General features: G+C 32.7%; 2 pseudogenes; both read left to right on the top strand.

Moving 5' to 3' along the window:
• Positions 1-5448: 5448 nt before the first annotated feature.
• Positions 5449-11380, top strand: LOC120164719 (annotated as a pseudogene).
• A 1875-nt stretch (positions 11381-13255) lies between these two features.
• LOC120164696 lies at positions 13256-17799 on the top strand (annotated as a pseudogene).
• The last annotated feature ends 8091 nt before the right edge of the window (positions 17800-25890 follow it).

The raw sequence follows: 25890 nt of genomic DNA, 5'->3' as shown, positions 1-25890 counted from the left end.
TTTAATAAAATCGATAAAAAAATATCAAAAATATTATTATTTTTATCAGTTTTGATATTATTTGACGTTTTATCAATTTTGGTAACATATATATAATAAATAAAATTAGTTGATCATATTCTCATATGTAATGAGGTAAGGGAAATATAAGGTAATAGACTGTCTCTAACGTCAAGTTGAGAACAACTTCCGTGAAATACCTACATTATGAATTGTCCTTAGTAGAACTCGATCTCACGACCACAATGTTAAGAGACTTTCGCTCTACCAACTAAGCTAGACGGACAATTCCATATATAGTGATTTTTTTTTCAATTTTATTAAACCAATAATAATAATATAAATAATTTTTTATCAATTTTATTAAAAATTAATAATATCTTTTCTTAGATATATATTAAAAGTGTGACACGGTATAACTTCCCTAAGCGAGCCTTTCATTTTTTGTCGATAAAGATGGACATTCATCAAAGCCAACCTTTCATTTTTTAATGACAATGTTGCCCCTATTACTTCTTCGGTTTTTTTTGCCCTCCTTCTGCAATAAGAAATCGACAAAACATCCATTTATAGAAAATTTAACATTTTGATATATTTATGGTTCGAATTTTGATTTTATCTTCCCATCTTTAGTAGGATTGCTTATGTGGAATCGGACCAAATCGAATTTATATCACTGAACTTTTACAAGTTACGAAAGAAGCATTAAATTTACCAAACTATCATAAAGTGGCCATTGCAATATTACAGTCTGATCATTATTTTTTTATCAAATTATTATAAAATAATCATTAAATTTAAAAAATCGTTTCGAAATACCTATCAAATTTGTCGAAATTTATGATCATAAAAAAGTACGGTGACTATTTGTGATCATAAATTTAATTCACCAATCAGATTTTGACATGTGTCATCATTTAATTGATAAATGAAATTTAAATTAGCTTTAATTTAAACTATAACCGTATTGATATATTATGTAAATTATGAAGACCAAATGTCTAATTATACAAATTTATGCGATTGTCTTGTTAACATTTATTTACCCCTCAAATTTAAGCGAATTGATTTTGTATTATTTAAATAGTTCAATGACTATTTAAGTATTTTACCCTGGAAATATGTCATAGCTAATTATTTTTTTTCCATATATAATCAAAGAAGGAGTGTTGCAGTGGGTAATGCGTTTGTTAACAATAAAGTTGACTTTACAAAATTTATGATAATGAATTATTCTCAATTATATAATCCCTTCAACACATATATAATAATAACAATAATTATATATGCTTGTGAAAGTAAAGCAATAAATGAATTATTAATGAAAATTAAATAATCATTGCCATTACTTCATATTATTTTTTAACTTCCAGAAATAAGAATACGGCAGCTTGTAATTTTTATGTTTTTATTTTTTTTAGAATTATAGCTTAAGAAATTTAAGAATATTAGATGTATACAGCAAGAGTTGATTTTCAAATGATATTGTATTGATAAATTAACAATGTTTGTGACCTAAATATAAATTATAAAAGTTAAGTAGTCGAAATGAGGAAAAATTAAATGAAGGTGACAAAGTATGAGTTTATCCCAACTTTATTATCGTGGTCAAAGGGAAAATAGCAAGCGTGTCGACAGAAGGAAGAAGAGGCAGAGTGCCCCACCCCCATGTCTAAAACTCTCGTGACGCCTGTGCCTCCGACACGTGGTGGAAGTTGTCGTCATATTGAACACGTTTTTGGCGGCCCCCATTCCCAACCTGCCCTGAATTTTGATTCGGTCAGGGCCCACCGTTTGAATTCCTTTTATAGATAAAACAACGCAACAAGAAAAAGAAAACCCTATTTTGATATAAAACGTCATAAGAGGAGGTAGTGTAGTAGGTTGTTTCAACGTCAGGTTGAGAGTAACTTTTGTAAAAGACTTCCGGCAGTCAGAAAATTAAAAATAAATATAAAACACAATGCATGTATAAATAAATAAACACATAGTTGAACAGTCTTTTTATGCAGTCTTCAGATGCGTGTCTGTAATGAGAAGTAATCCCTGCAAATAAATCACTGCGTAAAAATCTCTCCATATAGACATAAACGTAAGACCTGGATAAATTTAAAAAGATGAAACATTAATAGAAAGATACACAGAAGTCAGCGATAGCAAGTTACGAAAAAGAATAAAGTCAAATGGGTTAAAACCTAAACTATGACAACACTACTCCGTTACCCTAGTTCTAAGCCTTCATAAATTTCAATGTCAAAAACATATAAAAAGTATAAGTCATGAAAATTACTACAAATACATTAAAAAGAAGACAGAGATGCTACACCCTATGACTTTGACCCACACTACTCGGCTACCCTAGTTTTAAGTTTTCATACTTTCCTATCAGATGTCATGTCCTCGGTAAGAGCTAAATCATTCAAATCAGATCTCAAGTAATCTACCCATTGTATTTGCATGGACGGCAGCCCGTTGTACTGCTACATCCCCTTCATTGTTATTTACTATTTTTTATCCGAACATAGCGATATCAGTGGTAAAAGAATTATTGTTATTATTTGAGATTTTAGGTTCGAGTACTAGAAATTTTATGAGCATTTAATATCAAATGGTTAAAAGTTATATTTAAACAAATATTGTATTATAATCGAAAAAAAACTAATATTTTTTTTAATTATCTTACCTGAATATAAGGTAGTATTTATTTATGTTTATTGCGATAGATTTAGAGGTTTAATTATTATTATTTTTTTGAAATTATGAAGGATTTAGTATTCTTTTATTTTTCTAAAAAAATATTATAATGATGCTCATCATATTTAGAAAGAATTTTTTATAAAAAATGTCACGCAATCGGAAATCTAAATCAGAAAGAGATTATTAATTTTAGGTAAAAGGCATCATAGATCTCTATATTTTTTAAAAAAAATTATCAAAATGATATTCGTATTTTTTCTCAATAATTAACGATAAAAAACATTAATTAAATATCACATTAAATTTATTTTTTAAATTAAAGGACCACATTAAAAAATAATTCGATAACTACATGTATTAAAGTATCGACTCAAAACCTTTTGACCTTAATTTTATTTATGTGCTCCAGCCCTATCCATATGCAGTAAAGAGCTGTCATCTTATCGAAACATACGGCAAGACTTGTCAGTTTTTTCACATGGCAGTGTTTATTTTCAGCTGACGAGCGCTGATGTTTTGGTTTGAATTTTATGTCCCAACCAGACAAGAAGGGATATCACGTAGGAAAGATCAAAACATGGTCCGATTCTGACCCCCTTTACCCTCCAAAGGGTGGGGATTTTCCTAATTTAACCTGCCATTTTTTTTTCTATATTTTTCTATGACAATATTATCGAAAGCCCCCAGTGTGGTCCAAGTAAATAAATTATGCACTATACCTTCATGCCATAAAATGAGGCGTTTTTGCTTGTAAATGTTCTTTTATTTGTTTCTACTTGATATCCATATCTGCGTTCACAAGATACATCTCCGTAAAATTACTCCCATGGGGCGTTGGAAAAACCAACCAACTCACATAGGATTTCGTCCAAATTATTTTTTGAGATGGTGTGATCGCTACAGTGCTGAGAAAGAAACTGGCAACAACGTATAATTTTTTCCCATTCTTTCTCAATTTTTCATTCAGTTGAAATGTTAAGATTACCGTATGAATAAAACAGAAGATATATTGTGATCGTCGCGTCTTCTCGAAGTGGCATTGTGTTTCCTACGTCTTCCAATAAACACTATAACATTCACACTAAATCAGAAGATAAATCTGATGAGACAAAATTACACTAACAATTATGTTAATTCTTAAAAAAACCCTAAATTTTATGGATTCCAAAACATATTCGTCTTTTACTATGATATCTTGTAGAGCACTTACAAACTTCCTTAAATATACTCATATCAAGATTATATGTTTTTTTTTTCTTTTTGAAGCATAACGGGAAATCCTTTTCCTCTTTGCATAATAGTAGCTGAGATATAAGTAATTCAATTTGAATTAAAATAAGGGTAAAATATACAAACGGTCCCCTAACTATAAGGTATTATTTTATTAAATATTTCGACTATTAAAAGTTACGAAATGATCTTCAAACTATAGAGTTTTGCTTTGTTGAGTCCATCGACTATTAAAAGTTATAAAATGATCATCTGACTATTCATTATATTCCAAACTCGTAATTTTCTATTAAAAAATTAACTATTTTCCGAGCTGAACGTTAACCCGTTGACTGTGATATTATAAAAGTTGATCTCAAAATCTCAAACGACGTAAAATAACATGTCATTTTTTATCCACTATTCCATTTTTAAAATTGAATTTGAAATGAATGAGATAAATTTTGTGAAAGAAATAATCAATCAAATTTAGGGTTAATTATAAATTAAACGCCCAAACTATAACGTTTTTCACGAATAAGTACCTAAACTATATTTTATATGATTCATGTGTCTAACATTACAAACGTTACCACTTTAGGTGTTTGGGCCGTCAACAACATTAATTTACTTCGTTAAGTGATGTGTCACAATTTGTGATTTAAAAAATTATATTTAAAAATTAAAATTATATTTTAAAAAATATATAAATTTTGAAACAAGCCCAAAACCCACATCGACCGACACACTTAGACGTAAACGAAGGCCCAACCAACCTCACATCCCCACCTCCACGACCAAAACCCCTATAAAATCATGACCGATCGACGACGAATCAACATATTATACCCACATGAACCCTAAGATAAAATTCACGATCTCATGCAATTTTGACGACCAATCAACAACAACTATAATGGTATGTGACTAGGAGGATGACAAAAACTACATCAACAACGGTCGCGATCAGTGAGAGTGGCGACGAGGAGTTAGGGTTAAAATTGGTAGAATTCGGTACTTTTTACAATTTAATAGAAATTACGAATTTTTATAAATATAATAATATTTTTCATATTTTTTAAAGATAAATTTCAAAATTACTAAATCATAACAAGTGTCACTTAAAAAAAATTAACATCATTAACAGCCCGAGCACTAAAAACGTTTATAACATTAAACACAAAAATCATTTAAAAATTAATTTAGGCACTATTCATAAAAATATAATTTAGACACTTATTATACTTAACCCTCAAATTTAAAGTAAGATATATTCTATTAGATTAAAATAATTATATTGAAATTAACTTAAAGCTTAATACATAAAAGCTTATTTTTTAAATCAACATCTAAATGTTAATATTAATAATTTATTTTTAAAAATATAAAATTTTAATATATTATATTTTCAAGTTGTTCACGAACTTCTCGAATTAAATATCAAATAACTTATTTCGACTTGTTAAAAGCTCAAACTCGAGTTTGAATTCATTCAATTTGAATATTTATTAAATTTTAACCGAATTAATCTCGAATGCTCTACCTACCAACTGACCCTATTCCCTTTATTCTTTCCCTATTTTTCTTTACATTACTGTGGAAGTATCACCGAAATTTTATGCTGATTTCACTCGGCAAATCTAGCACATCATACTAAGCAAGGTGAATTTAATTTGAACTTTTTTTGGATCGAATACTTAGCTGTTTAGCTTCAATCATCTTTTGATTTCTTTAAAATGATCGTTCGTCACTCGGTTTCTACTGCGATGTGATCATTTACTTTTGAATTGATAAACGTGTTTCCTTTTAATTTCGTAGATTTAGTTTACTTCGCTCTTTAGATCTTCTGTTTTTCATTTTTTCCTATGCTTGGTTAACTAGAAAATAGAGGGGAAAATATAAGAAATGAAGTGAGTGTGATCTGTACGGGTAGAAGTTAGCTTAATTTTGAACTTCTTTGCATCAATTTAGTGTCCGGTGTCATTGAGATAATAGTGATCGTGTTCCCTCTATTTAGGTAACTGCTGCTAAACAGTTATCGTTTAGATTTAATCTTTTTATGACGGTATATTATACAATTCGCTTGGAGATCCCATTTAACCTTGGCTTTAGATGGAAATCAGCATGGATTACAAGTTGTTGAACTTTAATCTGTATGCTAAGTCATTAACTGCTGCTAAATGATTATCATTTGATTAATCTTTGTATGACGGTAGATTTAAAAATTCTCAAGGAGATCTCATCTCTCATCTAACTTTGTTTTTAGCTGGAAATTAGAATGGATTACAAGCTGTTGAACTTGAATCTGTTTAACTTTTATAATAAATTCTAATGCAAGAAAAGAAACCAAGCTATTATGTTAAATGTGTGTCTTTCAATGAATGAGGAAAGGGGCTTTTGATTTTAAATGCTAATGTACGTGCAACGTGAAATATGAGAGTGCCCTTTAAAACGAGGTCGAGTGAATTGGAAGCCGGATCTGGCTGCTAATTTGGCATGTGGGATCGTGAAGGCCGAGCGTTCTCAATGTACAAGAGGACGCCATCTAGAGACCACTCTGCTGTAATGGATGTAGAAGAGAATTCAGGTAAATTTATCTGTAGACTAGCTGAGGGTTTCTGCACACGCACAGCCATGGTTGTGGAGTTGATAGATCCCGAACCAACAAACTTGAATTAATTTGTTAAATCATTGCAATATTCAAGCATTTAAGAAGAATTCAGTGCTTAACTCTTGTGGTCTTTTAGCTCTCTCACAGAACAACATGGATGTACAAACTACAGATCCTTCATGGTGGCTTTCTTTCCCACATGTAGTAGTGGCAACTTTAGCTTCATTCCTATTTGGCTACCACCTTGGGTTTGTGTGCTATTACTTCCATCTTCCATCTTCCATCTTCACTTTTCTTTTTTCTTTTTTATTTATTTTGATAATTATGTTTATGTTTGCATGTTGGCCATTCTTTACAGGTAGTTAATGAACCTCTTGAAAGCATCTCTTTAGATTTAGGTTTCAATGGGAATACTCTGGCTGAAGGTGACATTTAATTCCCATTCTTTTTTCCCTTTCTTCCTTTGCATCTAGAGTCTAGAATTTTAACATGATAGACTTTATTAAATAATGTTAAATATAGGTCTGGTGGTGAGCACATCTTTAGGCGGTGCCCTTATTGGATCTTTGTGCAGTGGTTGGATTGCTGATGGTGTTGGGCGTCGAGGGCATTTCAGTTGTGTGCTTTGCCTATGATTATGGGTGCTGTGATAAGGTGATATGCAATGCTAATCAAATGCTTTCAAGGATTACTTTTGTGTTATGCTCTTAATTCTCATAATATAACTTGTGACTTGAATATATGCCTGTCCACTTTTATATTTGTTCATCTGGCATGAATTAAACTGTTACATTTTTATATCCTAGAAAGAATATTAGATATATATTTTATAATCTTGAGAAAACTATGTCTGGCGTCAACTCTACTATCTTGGATGAAATATGAATTGCTAGGACCTTGATTGATTGATGTTACAAATATGTTTCTTCTATTTGACCTACAATGCCTTTTTATTCCAAAAATTTAGTTGTGTTGGGTCCATGTATTGAACTAGTTAATATGTGTTATAGGAATACTTGCATCAGTGTTTTTAGATACTTGGTTTACTTATCTGTTCCCTTCACCATTCTTTTCTCTTTGATTCACTTTGTAAAGTCTGAATTTATAAGGTTTTGATCTAACAAATAATTTGATTTTAGTGCAACAACAAAAACATTGGCGGGTATGCTCATTGGAAGGTTCTTAGTTGGGACTGGAATAGGACTTGGTCCATCCATTCTGGCTCTTTATGTGACAGAGGTATTCATACTGTTTATTTTTATGTTGCATTAATCATTGACTTATATAGCACTCTCTCTTTTGTGTATGAAGTATGAACATAAACTTTTCTTACATCATGTACTAAATATGTGTAGGTTTCCCCTGCTTCTTTAAGGGGAACTTATGGAAGTTTCATCCAGATTGCAACATGTCTGGGACTTATGGGGGCTCTTTTTATTGGGATCCCCATCAAAGCAATCGCTGGCTGGTATGGATCATTCTTTAGGAATCATACTTCCTGTAAATCATATGCTGCTTTCGGACTTATTGCATAATTGTCTCAGGTGGCGCATTTGCTTTTGGGTCTCCACAGTTCCTGCTGGATTTCTTGCATTTTCCATGATATTTTGTGCTGAGAGTCCACATTGGTTATATAAGGTTCACTCTGTGACTTGTATTATCTGTAATTTCAAAATTATTTCCCATGTCAATCTTAGTAGTATTATATGATCTTTCTATTAAAGCCTTGGATACTTGTTCTTATAATTTTCCCCTTTGCAATGATCTCAGCATCTGATTTCGTGTCATAGATATCTCTCTTCATGCGTACATGGACCCCTATATATGGATGCAATTCATTGTTTAAATTCTCTTTCAATTTGTATCCCTTCCTCTAGTATTATTTTATTCTTACAACTTTTGTCACGTGAAAAATGCACACTCTTCTGCTACTTTTACAAGATGTGCTACCACCTGTACATATGACTGAATACGATAAAAGCAGATTCTCCTTTTTATTAAAGCTTATGGCTAAAATGATTTTATTCCCTTATGGTGTCATGAAGCGAGGCAGAAGTGCTGAAGCTGAAGCTGAGTTTGAGAGGCTTTTAGGTGGATCGCATGTCAAATATGCCATGGAAGAATTAACCAAATTGGACAGGGGGGAAGCAGCGGACACTGTAAAACTCTCAGAATTGCTCTATGGCCGCCATTCTAGAGGTAAACCATTTCTTTTTATGGTTGTAAAAAGGCTTCCTGAGTTCTTTTCAGTGTCTACAGCTGCTATCGCTACTGCAGCTGCTACGTTCACTTCCAGTTCTGCTTTGCTCCTTTCCTTTTGGACTTGTTATTCACGTTCTCCTTTTGCAGTTGTTTATATTGGGTCAATCCTGTTTGCTTTACAACAGCTATCTGGGATAAATGCTGTATTTTATTTCTCTTCATCTGTATTTAAAAGTGCGGGAGTACCATCAGACTTTGCAAATGCGTTAATCGGAGTTGCAAATTTATCAGGTATACCTTTCATTCTTTCTTATCACCATTGTATTTTGGCATTTTGCTTCGTCGCATGATGCTGATTTTTCCTTCGTGCAGGATCTGTCATCGCGATGCTGTTAATGGATAAACTTGGAAGGAAAATGCTCCTTTTGTGGAGCTTCTTTGGCATGGTAAATTGCAGTTTCGCTGATATTTTCTTGAAAGCCCTTTCATTCGTAAATCGTAACTAGTATCATAGGATAGCCATGTAACTTGTCTCTAGTGAAGATAAGAAAGACATGCTATTTGCCCATGCGAATTAGAATTTATATCCTTTATTACACACGTGTTTTGTGTTTTGTGCCAACTGCCAAGAGCCCTGTTAGCTTAAATTATTCAATGCAGCTCTTGTTTGAAATAAAATGAAGGTGACTTCTTTAGTGAAAGAAGCTACTGTATCATTCATAACAAGGAATTTAGAAGTATGGATTTAGATTACATTATTGTTCTTTACCCAAACTCGGGTTGAGTGTAGGATAGGATACATGTCTGACATGGGTATATTAAAAAAATTGTAATTTTTTAATTATATTTGGAAGATTAAATCTCCACGCTTTAGGAAAATGTTAGTGAAAGAAGCTACTGTATCATTCATAACAAGGAATTTAGAAGTATGATTTTAGATTACATTATTGTTCTTTTACCCAAACTCGGTTTGAGTGTAGGATAGGATACATGTCTGACATGGGTATATTAAAAAAATTGTAATTTTTAATTATATTTGGAAGATTAAATCTCCACGCTTTAGGAAAATGACATGTTAAGCGTGGATCTGCTCAAAGCAAATGCTAATTCTCTTTCTGTGAATGAAATTGATTTTACATTTAATTTACTCAGGCTATATCAATGCTCCTTCAAGTCGCTGCTGCAAATACTTACGCGCCGGCTCTGCATCTTTATACCTATCAGTTGGTGGGATGCTAATGTAAGTATTACTATAATTACTTGCTTTTAAATCTCTGGACACCAAGGTTCTATATGGTGGCTTCAGGCATTGGCAAACAGTATTCAAAATTTGTGGAAGTTGTAGTTGGAAAGCTATCTTGGTTGCAAGTTCAATATGCTTGGGTCCTCAGACCCCAGCAGCTGACTGACCTTGACCAATGGAATAAGCAACAACTGAGAAGTGAAATTGATGTTCCACAAATGGTGAAAAGATTATGAAATATATATAATTTAGTCTGATCACACCCATAAACCATTGACCATAAATTTTAGCAATTGGTCGTGTTCTTCATTGCGGAAAGAAGGAAATATAAATTGCCGGGGACGTAAAATGTCACCTTGATAGGCATTTGATATTGACCAAATTTGAACACTGCAGGTTGTCTTTACATTTGCACTAGGAGCTGGTCCTGTTCCCAGTCTCTTATTACCAGAAATTTTCCCTAGTCGAATTAGGTCAAAGCTGTGGCATTTTGTATGTCAGTATACTGGGTAATTTTTTTTCTCCCTTCACTGTCATTTTCACCATTGCTTGTTTTCTTTCTCTTCTTCCGAACTCGAATTTGTACCCTTCCAAATTTGTAACGGCTTTTGCAATCAAATGCAAGCGGAATATCACCGCGATCTTCTGATGGCTTTTCTGCATTGCTTCTGCATTTCTCTTCAGGTATTCACTTCTTCGTTGCTTGCTCTTCCTGGGTTTGCTCGAGAAACTTGGGCCACAACTCTTATACTCGATATTCGCCAGTGTTGCATGATGGCTGTTGTCTTGTTAAAAAGAACGTAATCGAGACCAAAGGGAAAACTCTTCAAGAAATCGAGATTGCTTCTACCACAGGAATAAACAGGTATATTAATTTTCTTCCAAAACAGTCACACTAGAAGTAAAAATATAGTTGCATATTCATGCGAACAGAAGCACAAGCACATCATCATGCCCACACACAGGGATGGACCGAGGGGTGTTGGGAGTGAGGTCGCACCCTTGAAATTTCAAATTCCCATACATTCTTTATATTTTCCATTGATCATCTAATTTTGTATCCTAAATTTCTTTATAACTTCTTGACATAAATCATGTGTCCGTCCTTACCCACGCGGTCATACTAGGAGGAACTTCCAAGTCTGTAACATGGATGTGTGCGCGAGTACACGAGTTTCGTGTATGCAATTTAAACAAGTTCTCAATTCTTGCAGCCAACTAATGTATTGACGGGATGTTCGACGTGAAGCCTCGTCAAACGATGTACAAGTGTGCCTTTCTATATGCCGATTCGGGCTTTAGTATGGTTTCAACTTAGGAACCAAAACAATCCCATCACTTTTATGTACGCTTGTAGTAATGCCAGTAATTTGAGAATCCCAGGATTTTGCAAGGAATGATGTAAGCTTAGGAATGAATCAAATTCCAATGATACCAGTTAGAAGCACTTTGAATTAATGGAGATAGCTGAGAACTAATTTTGAGCTAGGGAAGAATAAAGTTAGGGTTTAGGATGTAAAATTTTAGGCTATTTAAGATAATATTATAATCATTCTTTACATGTTTGAGGATAGTTGTAATAATATTTTTAATTAATTGTTTATTTATCAATTAAACAAATATATTAGGTTGTGTTAGATCAAATTAAATATAAATATTTATCTTGAAAATCAAAATGAATAAAAGAAATCAATTCGAATCAATAAGTCGAGACATGATATTTGATTGGATTTTAAGTAGGTAAAAAGATATTAGAGGTCTTTGTAAATTGATGTGACTCGTATAATTTCTTTCGATGTGGCCTTTCGACTCAAAATAAGTTTAATGTAGTCTTTTGATCATCTTTTTCATATTTGACCGTTATAGTATTGATATGATAATTTTTAGCGTTGGTGCAATAATTTACATTGTTGACATGACTAGCCCAAGGTAGTAGATTAAAATGATAGATGGACTATCCTGTTAGCACCATAGATAATCACGTCAGCATCATAAACTACACGTCAGCATCATAAATTAGTACATTAATATTGTAACAATCAACAAACAAACAAAACATTAATAAAAGAATCACATTAAAATAATTTTTTAAGTTAGATGATTACCTCTAGTACGTTTTACCTAAATAAAAAAATAAAAAAAAAATCTTTCACAGATCTACGGTTCTAGCAACAACAAATATCGAAGATACAAGGTTGTGAATTTGCTAAATATCGTTTTTAACGTTATTTTCTCTATTAAAATTATTAGACTAAATCCCTGATTGATTATAAAGACATAAAATCAATATACATTATGAGAAATCATTTAGTCTATGTTTGAATGACTTAACATCTTAAATCTATTTAAATAAATTTAACATTTTCAATAATAATTTAAGAAACTTCAAATATTGAATCTTATTTGAACATATTCGAAAATATTATTTCATTATTTATATAAATTTTAATTTTAATCGTTCATTAATAATAATATATTTAAATACTTTTTTCATACAAATCACTAATTTTATTAAAGATATAAATATCCAGATTACATAAAAAATTATAATCACAATTGTAAACTAAACATATAATAAAGATATTTTCATTAACATAGAAAGTTAATCATTTTAAGATCACAAGAATCATATAAGGAAAATACTAAAAAATCAAATTAATAAATTAGAAAAAAAATATACAAATAGATCTGATTGTACCGGTAAATAAATCTCAAAAGAGAAAGAAACTATTGAAATGACATCGATAAATCGGAAATTAGATTGAGCAACGTAAAAATACTATTAACAAACGCATATCGCGTATTCAAATCCATTACGAGAGTCTAAAGCAAGGAAGATTATTATGATAACAAATAAAACGTCGTTAATCAGTCGCGACGATATCAAATTCAATCTTAAAAAATAAACGAAAATAATGACAAAACTAATCAAAACATGCCATATATATTTAAATAATTAAAAATTTTATATTTGGTTAATGTGAAATTAATTTTTTATATTACCAATAATAGCGAATGCATTAATATGTAAAAAGAATTAACATTTATGAAAAATAAACACAACTGAGAAAATGACGAAGAAGTCCAGAAAAGATTCCAAAATGTCAAAAAATACGCACGTGCAAATCAGGCGAAACCGACAGCTGTCGCTCCTTTGAACTCTCAGAACTGAAGGGTCATTATCGTAATTTTGATCCAAACTCATGCCCATTTCCCCAAAGCCTCACTTTTAAATATCTTTTCTTCATATCTTACCAGATTTATTTCTCGCAAATTTTTTATTTATATTTTTTATAAATAAAATATCGTTATCTCTGCTTTTCTCAAGAAAGCTGCTTCATTTCATTGTTGAGGTTGACTTGAAATTGCTGGTTTTAATCGTCGCTGCAATGGGGAAAGTGGCGGTTGGTGCGGCGGTGGTGTGCGCGGCAGCCGTATGTGCCGCTGCGGCGTTAGTGGTTCGTCACAGGATGAAGAGTTCGGGGAAGTGGACCCTGGCTCAATCTATACTGAAAGATTTCGAGGAGAAGTGCGGGACCCCGATTTCGAAGCTGAAACAGGTGGCGGATGCCATGACCGTCGAGATGCACGCCGGGCTCGCATCGGAAGGCGGCAGCAAGCTTAAGATGATCATCAGCTACGTTGATAATCTCCCCACCGGGTAAATCGACTAACTTTTTCCCCCTTTTGAAATTTAGCTTCCAGTACTTATGGAACGCTCTGTTTCCTTTAAATGTTTCAATTGATTGCATAAAGATGGCCCCTTGATTGATTACAATAGCATTTTTAGTAAAAAATGTAGAAATTTGATTCATGTTTAAAAGTTAACTAAATTAAGTAAACAAGCGTCGGAGATTACTGGTTTTGCCGTTTTAATTAAGATGGATCGATTCGATCTTGCTATATTCAAATAAAAATTCGTCCCAATTTTATTTAATACGAAATTTGTTTAGTACTTTAGCCTCGACTATGCCGTTAGATCTTGAACAGATATCCGTTCCGAAATTTTCCTTTATAAAATTTTATAGAATGAGAAAGTTGTGATTAAATCTATAAAATATTTTTAAATTACAATACATGTTATAAATTCTTATAAAATTTAGAAATTATAATTAAGAAATAGTTATGAAGCTTTCTTTTGTTGTTATCTTGGCTTCATCTCTTACCTAATTGTTCAGGCTTATGAACATTATGCTTGATTTATTCTTCCATTGAAGTTGATGGTTTATCATTTAAGTTTGTGGAGAAAAATTTCCATATCGATTCTAATCGACCCTATCCATCCTTTGCTTTCATTTCATAAATAATTTATGTTTCAATATGCTTACTGTCTCTAGCTTAGCTAACTTTTTCTTTGACTTTTCAAGTATGTTCCCATCTTTGTTACTCGGATATTGACGTGAACCACAGATAGATATTTTCCTAGGAGCGGAATTTTCTTTAAAAAACGTTTTTTCATGCATTTGGACGGTCGGCCAATTTCCCGTGTCCACATTTGAGAATGTCTGATGCATGTACTTCAAGAAAATGAATAGTCGGAACAATATAAAGTTCCGGTCATTGTTTATAGGTGCTTTCTTTAATGCTTTTGTTAAAGCTCTTGTAATAAAAATTCTCTTGCCAATGGTTCCTTCTATGTGGACTCTGTCTTATGATATCATCAATTGTGAAAGAATTGGTTTGAGGAGGATGATCCGTAGATTACGCTTTACAATGAACTTTTACTTTTCGTTATCATATCGTATAAGATCTTATCAACATTAAAGTGAAAAGAAGTGGTAATTTTATGAATGGATAACATCAAAACTTAAATCCCAACTGTCGTAAAATTTTGCAGGGCTGCCAAGATTCTACTTTCTAGATTCTTTCATTGGTAGAAAGCTCAACTGACATTTTTCATCTTTTGTGTTAACTATTCAGCGATGAGAAAGGGCTGTATTATGCTCTCGATCTTGGTGGCACGAATTTCCGTGTGCTACGTGTACACTTGGGTGGTAAAGAACACAGTGTCATTAAGCATGAATTCAAGGAAGTTTCGATTCCTCCACCTTTGATGACGGGATCTTCCGATGTGAGAACATTCTCCATCCATATTAGCAGTATCTAATCTGGCCTATATTTCTTCTTTTTTCTGAAACTCTCTATGATCTGATTGCAGGCATTGTTCGATTATATTGCTTCAGCTCTTGCAAAATTTGTTGCTACAGAGAGTGAGGGTTTACATTTTTCACCTGATAGACAAAGGGAGCTGGGGTTTACTTTCTCATTTCCTGTTCGGCAGACATCGATATCATCTGGGACTCTTATAAAATGGACAAAGGGCTTCTCGATAGATGATACGGTTAATTCTAGTAAACTTGACTCCAATTCTGCACATTTAATTTATTAGTTTGATATGAGGTGTTAATTTTCTATCTTTTTACCCACATTTTAAGAAATTTGAACCTCATCTTTGCCGTTTTGTCTTTTTTTTAATTCCCAAGTCGAAGGCATGCTAAATTGTTGATCTTAGTTTTCCACTTTTTCTCAACATCTTAATATTTTGTGCTACTAAACCATGTTTTATTCTGTAATTTGAACTGACAGATAAATTTATAGACATTTAGCTTTTTAATTAACAAGTTGATTGGGGACAAGTTTATAGACGGGCTGGAAGGCATACAAGTGATATTCAGAATTTTATATTGCAATGATTTTACTATATTATAACTCATGGAGTGTGTATTGTATTGTCTTAATGTTTCTCCTGGCCTGTACGTGTAGGTCGGTCAAGATGTTGTTGGAGAATTGACCAAAGCCATGGAAAGGATTGGCCTTGACATGCGTGTGACAGCTTTGGTGAGTCTAATTTGTTTTTTACTGTTGAGTGTGCTTTTCTCATTTCTCATAGATGGATGTGACTGGGTCTTCTACTCGGATAATGGTTTAAGTTCGTATTCCGAATTATGTTGAGGATATTTAGGTCAATGATACAATTGGCACGTTGGCTCGTGGGAGATACAACAACCCAGATGTTGTTGCTGCTGTGATATTGGGTACAGGCACAAACGCAGCTTACGTAGAGCGTGCACATGCAATTCCCAAATGGCACGGTCTTCTACCTAAATCAGGGGACATGGTAAGCGGTGTTAAGTGTTGTTCTATACTTTTGTTAGAATCTACGCACACACTAATCTTAATCAGGAGGTAACTATTACCTTATGTTGAGTTTTGAAACCTTTTCCTCGTTTCTGCAGGTTATCAACATGGAGTGGGGTAACTTTCGATCTTCGCACCTTCCTATAACAGAATATGACCAAGCATTAGATGCTGTGAGCTTAAACCCTGGAGAACAGGTCACTTTCTTCAGCCAAAGTTTTTATTTCTGACTTGTTAATTTTTTATATGCTAGAGGTAACTTTATTCACTACTGTTCACAGATTTTTGAAAAATTATTTCTGGTATGTATTTGGGAGAAGTTGTACGTAGAGTTCTGTGCAAGATGGCTGAAGAAGCTGCATTTTTTGGTGATACTGTTCCAGCAAAACTAAAAATTCCATTTATACTAAGGTATATCGTCGTTAAGTTCACCGGTTAGAATTAACTAGGGGTGCAGTTGAGTTCTGTAATTTTTCCGTTTGTAGTATTCTGCAATGGAGCTTAGATTCATGTAGCTAACTATCTCATCCATCCTCAAATATGAGCTTTTTCTCGCAAACACATCATTGGCCGACCGGTAGGCCTCGTACTTGGGATAATAATAACATGTAGAGCCTTAACCCGGCCTAATCTTAATCTGATCTAAATCCGATTTGGTTTATTGATATGTTTGGTTACTGATTTTTAGTCAGCTTATATGTATTGGACCACGGTTCTTGCTTATGTGTTCAATTTGAATCCATAAGATAATCGTTTTTGCAATATTTAGTTTAGCAATCTTCAACTTTTTGGATATGATGAGAACTCGGACAGTGGTTAATCTTTATTCTGCAGAACTCCTCACATGTCTGCAATGCATCATGACACATCTCCGGATCTGAAAATTGTCGCGATGAAACTGAAGGATATCTTAGAGGTAAATCATTTTGGTTGTTTCGTTTCGTTTTTTTCCGTGCGTTTTTGTTATCAATTTTTTTTTTTTTAATTTCAGATATCAAACTCCTCCCTGAAAATGAGAAAAGTAATTGTTGAGCTTTGCGACATCGTTGCTTCTCGCGGTGCTCGCTTATCCGCTGCCGGAATCGTTGGCATACTCAAGAAAATCGGGAGAGACACTGTGAAAGACGGCGAAAAGCAAAAGTCGGTGGTATCTCTGGATGGTGGATTGTATGAACACTACACTAAATTCCGGACCTGCATGGAGGACTCCCTCGTGGAGTTGCTAGGAGAAGAAGTCTCTAACAACATCGTCATCGAGCACTCCAACGATGGCTCCGGCATCGGGGCAGCCCTCCTGGCAGCGTCTCACTCACAATACATCGAGGCCGATGAATCTTAAAGATGGCCGAACTTAAGGTTTATCAAAGAATCAAACTATTTGATTTTGTATACGTTCAGCTTTTGCGAACTACAAGCTCTTTGCATCTTCCATCCCAAGGGTTCGTGCCGCCAAACCCTTAAGTTATAGTCATTCGGAGTGTGTATAATCGGGTAATGGATCAAATTCAATAAGTGCCTGCATGTGGCCGGAAGGTTCATCGCTCAGCTCGATCCATTCATGGTGTTGGTCCGGATCAACACGACGACACCGATGCATAAATACTGGTCTCCGGATACGCAAACTCCTCTTTCGAGTTTTTGATCTTTGCGCTTTGAGAATAAGAAGTAATCTTAAAGATTATGTGACCATTGCTTTGCTTGAATTGTTAGATGAAATGGCGATGAACGTTTAGAGTTCGCTGACCTTTTGGCTTCATTTTATCGTATTTTATTAAACCATCAATACGACAATAGATCTCAGCATCTCAGACGACTCAAAATCAGCGCGTTACTTAAAGTGCTCAAGTTGGATTTAGAAATCGAAGTTCGTATTCACAAATTGACCATAATTTTAAAAAGATTGTGCAACTATAGTTTATCCAAATGTTCAAAAGAAAACCATAGTTTAATTATAGTTTATCCAAAGATTGCGCGTCAGCCACATTGTGCGAAATAAACAATTTAACGGTTTAGTGGTATAATTGAAATAAAAATTAAAGTTTAATGTTATAATTGATAAAATTAAAAGCTTAATGATATAAATGATATAATGCCTAAAGCTCGGTGGTATCTGATGTAGTTTGCCCTTTTTTTCACTGCTTGCTGGCGTTTCCTCTTGGATTTTAAATCCACTAACGATGACAGAAACATTATCAGAACTGTTTCTTCCTATGGCTATTTCAGTGGGACTGTCGGCTACTGCTTGAGCTGGAGACACTACATCATCAGCCATCAATGACCTCCTCCTCTGCCGCCTTAACAGGCGGCGAGCCACCTCCCCAGCCTCTTCATTTGTCATCACATCCCACAACCCATCACTGGCTAGTATCAAAACACTCATTCCCATCGGTCCTGGTCGTGATGGCAACCTCCTGCACAGGAATTATCCATGGCCTTAAATACCGATCACCTGAAACAACCAAAAACATTAACAACCATATGGACACAGGGATGGACCGAGGGGTTGACAAAGTGATCGTCTTTTAAAAATTTTAAATGCTTGTATAATTTTATAAATTCGATATAGGAAAACCTATAGCTCTCGACATTGCAAGAACTCCAAAGACCCTTGCACCGTTCCAGTTTATGACCCTCCCTCCCTCCCTTTAAATTCTCATGAGCTCGTCCTGCCTATCAGGCTGTGGTAACACAAATGAAAAATAGAAGTCTTAAATTTATAAACTATCAGTGCATCAAATATAATTATTGGGTAAATTACATGTTTAGTACATAAACTATAAGTTTTAGTTTATTTTAGTATCAAAACTTTCAATTTTTTAAAATCATACATAAAGTTTTGTTTTTTTTTAACTTTAGTACCTGTCGTTAAAAACTTTAGTTTTTTGTTTCATTTAGTACCCGTTCAAAATTTAATGTTAAGTTTTGAAATAAAAATTGAAAGTTTAGGTAATAAAAAGGACCAAAATTGATAGTTAAGTACTAAATGCATTAAGTTTTAACGGTGGGTACTAAAATGAAATGAAAACTAAACATTAGGTATGATTTTGAAAAAACTGAAAGTTTAGATATTAAAATAGACCTAAATTAATAGTGTAGGTACTAAATGCGTAGTGTACCCTAAATTATTTTTGAAAACCAGATCAGAATAGATGAATTTCCATTGATACCTTGTGATCAACAGTTGATGGAATTGTTTAAGTTCCACGGCAAAGCACTGCCCTCGAATCACCACAATTGGATGTAATAATCTGGCAACCGGATAAAACCACGACAGCAGCAGTAGATCCCACCGTGTCTGGTGCAACTGCAGTCGAGACTTCATTGTCGGCTCTCTCAAAACTACCGGAAAATGCCACTTCCCATCTTCTTTGCCACCCAGTCTCAGCCACTTCACGGTCCCATTCCTCGGCTATTAGTGAGGAAAGAAAATAATTCTTTGTTACGGGAAATATAATTTGAATTCCATATTCATGTTGTAAAATGAGCATAAACTGATATTCAAAGAAATAACTTATGCGAATCACGCGACTTTAATGATTAATATTCGTTGTTAACCCTTGAAGTATCGGGTTCTAACACCGCAAAATGTCAGAAATATGAACATTTATTATTAAATGGTGATTATTTAAACATATACGGTCTCATATTTACTCAATGTTAAAAAAAATGAAATAACTAAGTGTAATATCTCTTCCCAGCTCTTATCGGCTTATGCAAAGTTTAGAATTAATGTCATATTCATTTTTACTAGTTGACTGATTAAGTAGTAATTTTAAATTATTTTTTTGATATAAAAATATAAAAATAAATAAATAAACACGCACATTGTTAATAATATTTTATCATGTAAGAAAGGAATAATTATCACCATTAATAAAAGTATCATTTATAGATATTTTTTTTAACTTATCGACAACACATATACATCCTACTTATACGTTTTAACGTAAAATCTATAAGATTATTAACTTATTTTATACTAACTAACCAAATATAAACTTTTTTTCTTTTAATAAGGGAAAGAAAGACTTGTTCAAGTTCACCGAACTTTATATGTATGAGCTTATCACTATATATTTTCCTTAAAATCAAAGAGGTTATGGTACTATTGACGGGATGTTTCTGAGAACCATAAATGGAATTTTTAGTAAAAATATAATATGTCGTAACTTTTAGAATCTTTTAAAATTAAAGATCTGAGGGTTAAATTATTTTAATATATTAAAATTATGACTAAATTGATAGAATACATAAGTATAGTGACCAATATGTAATTTATCAATATTTTAACTGTCACATCAGTTCATCCGTTAAATATTAACGGCAATTGGCTTAATTCATACATTTAATAGTTGAGTGACCTGATTGACAAATTTCAAAATATTTCAAAAATTTCAAAATTTCAAAATTGATAGAAAACAAAATGATAGTTTATATATTAAACTTGCAGTTTCCCAATACCAAAATTCGATATGTTTTCATGGGTAATGTATTTGAAAAAAATTGTTACACCTAAAGGAATTCGTCACCTCGAGATGACAAGTTTTATTTAAAATAACTAAATTCATATTAATTTTTTTTAAAAATATATTTTTTGTGAATCTCGTCATCTTGAGATGATGAGTTTATCATGCACTATAAAAAATGTCGCATATCTCAAATAATTTATTGTCACTTATTTTTTCCTAATATTTTGGGGCCAACGGTAATGGGCCAAAAACCCGGTACAATTCACCTAATAAGCTAAACGGGTAAAAAAAAAACCATTAGACTAATGGATTTTATTTTAGGATCTATGTCAAATGTTGCAGTGTAAGATAAACTCGTAATCCACATGACGAGTTCGTCTAAATAATATTTCTTTATTTAAACTCATTTATTTAAACTCATCACGTCGACGCAATGAGTTCTGATAAAATATATTTTTATTAAATTTTATCAAGTTAAGGTAACAAATTTTAATAAAAAATATATTTTATTAAAATTCATCACGTCAATATAAAGTATTTTAAGTCACTGTAATAAATGACGTATACCCTAAATTAGTTTTTAAAAATGATTTAGTAGACTAATTTTTTAACCCGCCTGCCTATTAGGCCAATTTTACTATATATGCTAAACTCCCGTTTAGATCCAAAAGGCCTCCAATGTATTTTTTAAACTAGACGTAGCTTATAGCCTAATCTGTGGTTCTATAATTTTTTAAGGATAAATACACATATATTAAAATAATTTTTTTAATATAATAAAGTTTTAAAATGGGTATTATTGGATATATATATGTTAATGAAGACAATTTTAAACTCTAAAAAGAAATTTAAATTTTAGAAAATTTCAGAGTGAACGTATACACATTCTAAAATCAACTTGGATCCGCGGATGCCCCTCCTACCATTTTATTTAACATCAATCACGGGCTGTTAATCCAACAAATCTTTGATTGCCCCTGCTTGTCTTAATCTTATTATCCACCACCATTTCTCGAAAACAAAACATCAAAGCCCCAAACCTTGCTAATAATCTTCGTTTTCTTTTTTTGCCGTTCTCATGGGCATCGGATCAGCTAAATACGAGGTTGTCGTTTCGAGCAGCGATGTTTCTGTTCCTTTCGCTCACCAATTTGACCTCGACGACGCCATGACAATGCCGGACATTCTAGCCCAGGCACCAAACTGTCGTCCGTTTGGTCTCCGACATGCCGGTGGTCCATCGTGCGACCGGTAGCTGCTCGGTCTGCATGGAGAGTTTGTGGCCGTTCGAGGAGGCTGTTCAAGGCAAGTTTCGTGCGGCCACGTTTATCACCATGAGTGTATTACCGATTGGCTCTTGAACGGCAACAGCAATTCTTGCCCTCTCTGCCGCCATGAAATCTCCGGCTAATCATACCATGATACGTTTGAAGCATGTTCACCCAAGATTTTGTTTTGTTGTGTATTGCATTTTGCTTTTACAACTCACTCTAATACGAGTATGTCGTTGCTATATCTACACGTGTAAATAAATATATTGTATGATCAATTTCTATATCGTATTATAATTTTAAAAATAAAACAGATACATCTAATTTTGAATTGCATAAAATCCTAATCGTTTTCTTCTTCCTCCTTTCTTTCTTTTTTTAACCTATGTCAATTTTATTAATTAATCCAATTTTTTTTTAATTTTGTTGAACTGATGGCGACACCGGTTTTAATATTGATGGCCGCCCGTTAATTATCTTTTTTTTCTTTTTTAGTTTTTAATAAGAATAATTATATTTTTGTGACATGTTCTATGCCTTTATGACATATTTATCTCTGTCTTTATGACATATTTATCTATGCCTTTATTGCATGATTTTCTCTACCTTTTGGAAGCTTACGGTTTTTTTTCATTGTTTTTATTTATTTATTTCTTAGGGTTGGATTTGACATCGTCACCACTTATCAAGATGACATTTATTTGTTATCATGATGATATAATCTGCTTTGGACCCTCATATTGATTTGGATATGTATTTTTGCGTTCTTAGATAGTTTTCTCAAGTTGTTTGACTTTGATTTGTGATTTGTCGGTGGTATTTCAGTAGCTTCATCTCTTTTTTAGTTCGTTTACCGACGCAGACATATTTGTTTGTATCTTTATTTTATTCGAGTTTTTTTATTAGGGTTTTTAACTTTTTCCTTCTTTGATCTTTATGTGATATAGGGGGTTAGTTTTTGTCTCAACGATAATAGAAAAATGTCATAATTATATTTTAGGTTTAAGATTATGCTTGTAAATCTTCATTATAATTTTTAATATTTTCTATTTTAATAAAACTAGTTAATTTCTATAAAAAATTGAATTGAATTTCTATAAAAAATTGAATTGCGATTATGAAAAAAAAAAGTAAATTGAATTGTGAATATTGTCTTCAAAACGAATTATATCATTTATATATATTTTTATAAACATGCTAGTATAAATTTTGGCATGATTATATACTCATTTAATATTGCATTTCATATAATATTGTAATTATTTTTAGTATCTTATTTGTATACTGCCGGTGCGGCAAAAATGTTTGAATAATGCTTGAAGCATTTTATTTCCTCAAGTAGTGCACGCGCCAAATTATTTTCTCAAATAGGCCATTTGTTATAGTACACAATGAATATGTCGAGTAATCCCTACGACTTGTTGAAGACACCAAGATTTCTACCATCTTCAAGCGCCTTGAAGTTGAAGACTCGGAGATTACCATGTATCTTCAACACATTTTCCCTCCCCTTGCAAAGCTGCATCATCGTCATCTGCCGTGAAACCTGCATCACTATAGAACTCATCCTATTTGAGGAAAATAATTTGGCGGGTGCACTACTGGGAAAATAAATCCTTCAAACATTTTTGCCGCCGGGTGCCATGTAATTTAGTTAAAAGAAATTATTTTAATTTCAATGTTTTAAATCTCAATAGGGTGGAACTAGGAATTTATTATAGCGTGGCTAAAATATTTTTTTACTTTTCATAAATATAGTTTTTTATTTGAGAGATTTAATAAAAAAATATTTTTTAAAAATATATATATTTTTATATTAATTAATAATTAAAAATATAATTAACGGGCCAAGTCTCCCTTTGCCCCACCTTGATTCCGCCCATGATTATCTCAATCAAATAAAAGAAGCAATACAACACATTAACAATACACGTTAGATATAGTATATTTTGAATATTTAAATTAAAAAAAAATTAAAAGTTGTAAGGGATTTAACTTAAAAAAAATAGTGAATAATAAATATTGAAGTTCTCAAGCATTTATGTCACGGTGATTAATAAATATTTTTTGATCTATTTAACATCCAATATAAATTCAAGTTTTTTAATCTATGTGGGGGGCGCAATAATAATTCCTACATTGAAAAATAGTGAATGATAACTATAATAGATCGAATTTGCACAAACCAAATTACTTCGGTAGTTAAATAAATCGTTGTTGTTCTTAGAGGTTATAAGTTTGAGTACTAACGATTGCACAAACTAATTTATGTTTATTGTAAAAAGATTGAGAGTACTTAGAACGAATATTATTTTATAACCACATTAGTTTAATAAAAAAAACTAAATTATGCATTTAGTATCTAAATTATTAGTTATGGTCCGTTTTAGTACCTATATTTTCATGTTTTTTTTTTCAAAATCATACATAATATTTAGTTTTTGTTCCATTTTAGTACACTACTACTTAAAACTTAACGCGTTAGTACCTAAACTATTAGTTTTGATCCGTTTTAGTACCAAAACTTTCAAAAAAAATTCTTCAAAACTGAACGTAAAATTTTTAATAACGGTACTAAAATGAAACAAAAACTATACTTTAATTATAATTTTTAAAAAAAATAAAAATTTACAAACTAAAACGAACTAAAATTAATAATTTATGTACTAAACACAATTTACTCTAGAGAAAACCAAATTTAAATCGGAAGTCGAATCTAGACTCAAAATTCAGCATAATTGATGGCACCTATAAAAGGGTTAGTTGCCGATGGCCTGCTGAAGTTTCAGCGTTTTGGGTTACTTTTTAGACGTGCTAGTGTAAATACAAATCGGTTTTGCTGCCTTGCTTTTGGAGGCTGCATTTGCACCCGATATTAGTTTCGAGGTGATCGGTTTTCTGTTGTTTACCGTACATATGTTGCTTGTCTTCTTAAAATGCCATCCTTGCATTGTTCATCTGTTTGTTTTACGCTTAATCTGATCTTTGTAATTGTAACACACGACATGCTTAAAATGTTTTTTTTCCAGAGCTTTTATAGGTAATCTCGGGGACATGCTGGAACGCTGGAGCAACTGTATATTCAACTAAATTGCATCTTTCTATGGCAACTATGGCCCAAACTACCTTCTGTCACTATCTTTTTATATATGCTTGAGGTCTTCGTATTTGAATGCTTGAGGTCCACTTTGCACCGAGTTTTGGGGAATGGTCGGGAGAGATATTCCGTAATTCCTCTTCCATTTTTGAACCCGATCTTTGTCATCCAAGTTGTAAGACCCTTAGATGCCTTTTCGACGATTCATAATAGAAATCATTATTCCAGGTTGCTTCAACATATTCATCCTGTAATAACTGTTCTCTACGTATCATGTCCGACTTCTGTGCTTGTTATATATATATATCTTGATGTACTTGTTCTTTGTCCATATGGCCAATTGCCACGCCCCTATGGCTATCTAAATGCAAGCAGGGTAAATAGGGCTGTCAAGAACGTCGAAAATTTGCTTTTGTACCAACACTTGTTTGATTTGATCTGATATTTTTCGACTCAACTAGAATGAACTTCACAATAATTGATGTCATCTTATATTGCTCTTGAAATACTCATGTCCATTGTATTATTCGAACATTGATGCAATAACCTCCAAATACAAATCTATGTCGGGGTCGTGCTTCATAGCATAATCTTTTGAAGAAAACTAAGGTTTATGCCTGTTGTTTCTGATTGCAGATTGCACACTTTGTTGAACCGAGTCACGACTGCCTTGCCGAATGTTTACCTACTTGCAAATCTGAAAACAATCCTCCGAAGTAAGTGCCGTTGTCAAAGTGTTCTAATATAGATAATAAGGATTGAAGTACCCTCATCTGATACCTTGTTCAAGAACCCCCGTCCTAGAAACATGTCCTTTGTAATGTTGTTTATCTAATACCGACTCTAATCGAGCTGCTGCATGTATTTTTAACCAGGTTCCCACCGATTCAATGTGCGACGTACCTGAGCCAACGATACAAGGACGCTCACACCTAGTTAAGTGTATACGATAA

This window comes from Hibiscus syriacus, unplaced genomic scaffold, assembly GCF_006381635.1.
Source record: "Hibiscus syriacus cultivar Baekdansim isolate YM2019G1 unplaced genomic scaffold, ASM638163v2 tig00111542_pilon, whole genome shotgun sequence".
Taxonomy (NCBI): domain Eukaryota; kingdom Viridiplantae; phylum Streptophyta; class Magnoliopsida; order Malvales; family Malvaceae; genus Hibiscus; species Hibiscus syriacus.
This window is presented reverse-complemented; position numbering and strand designations above follow the sequence as displayed.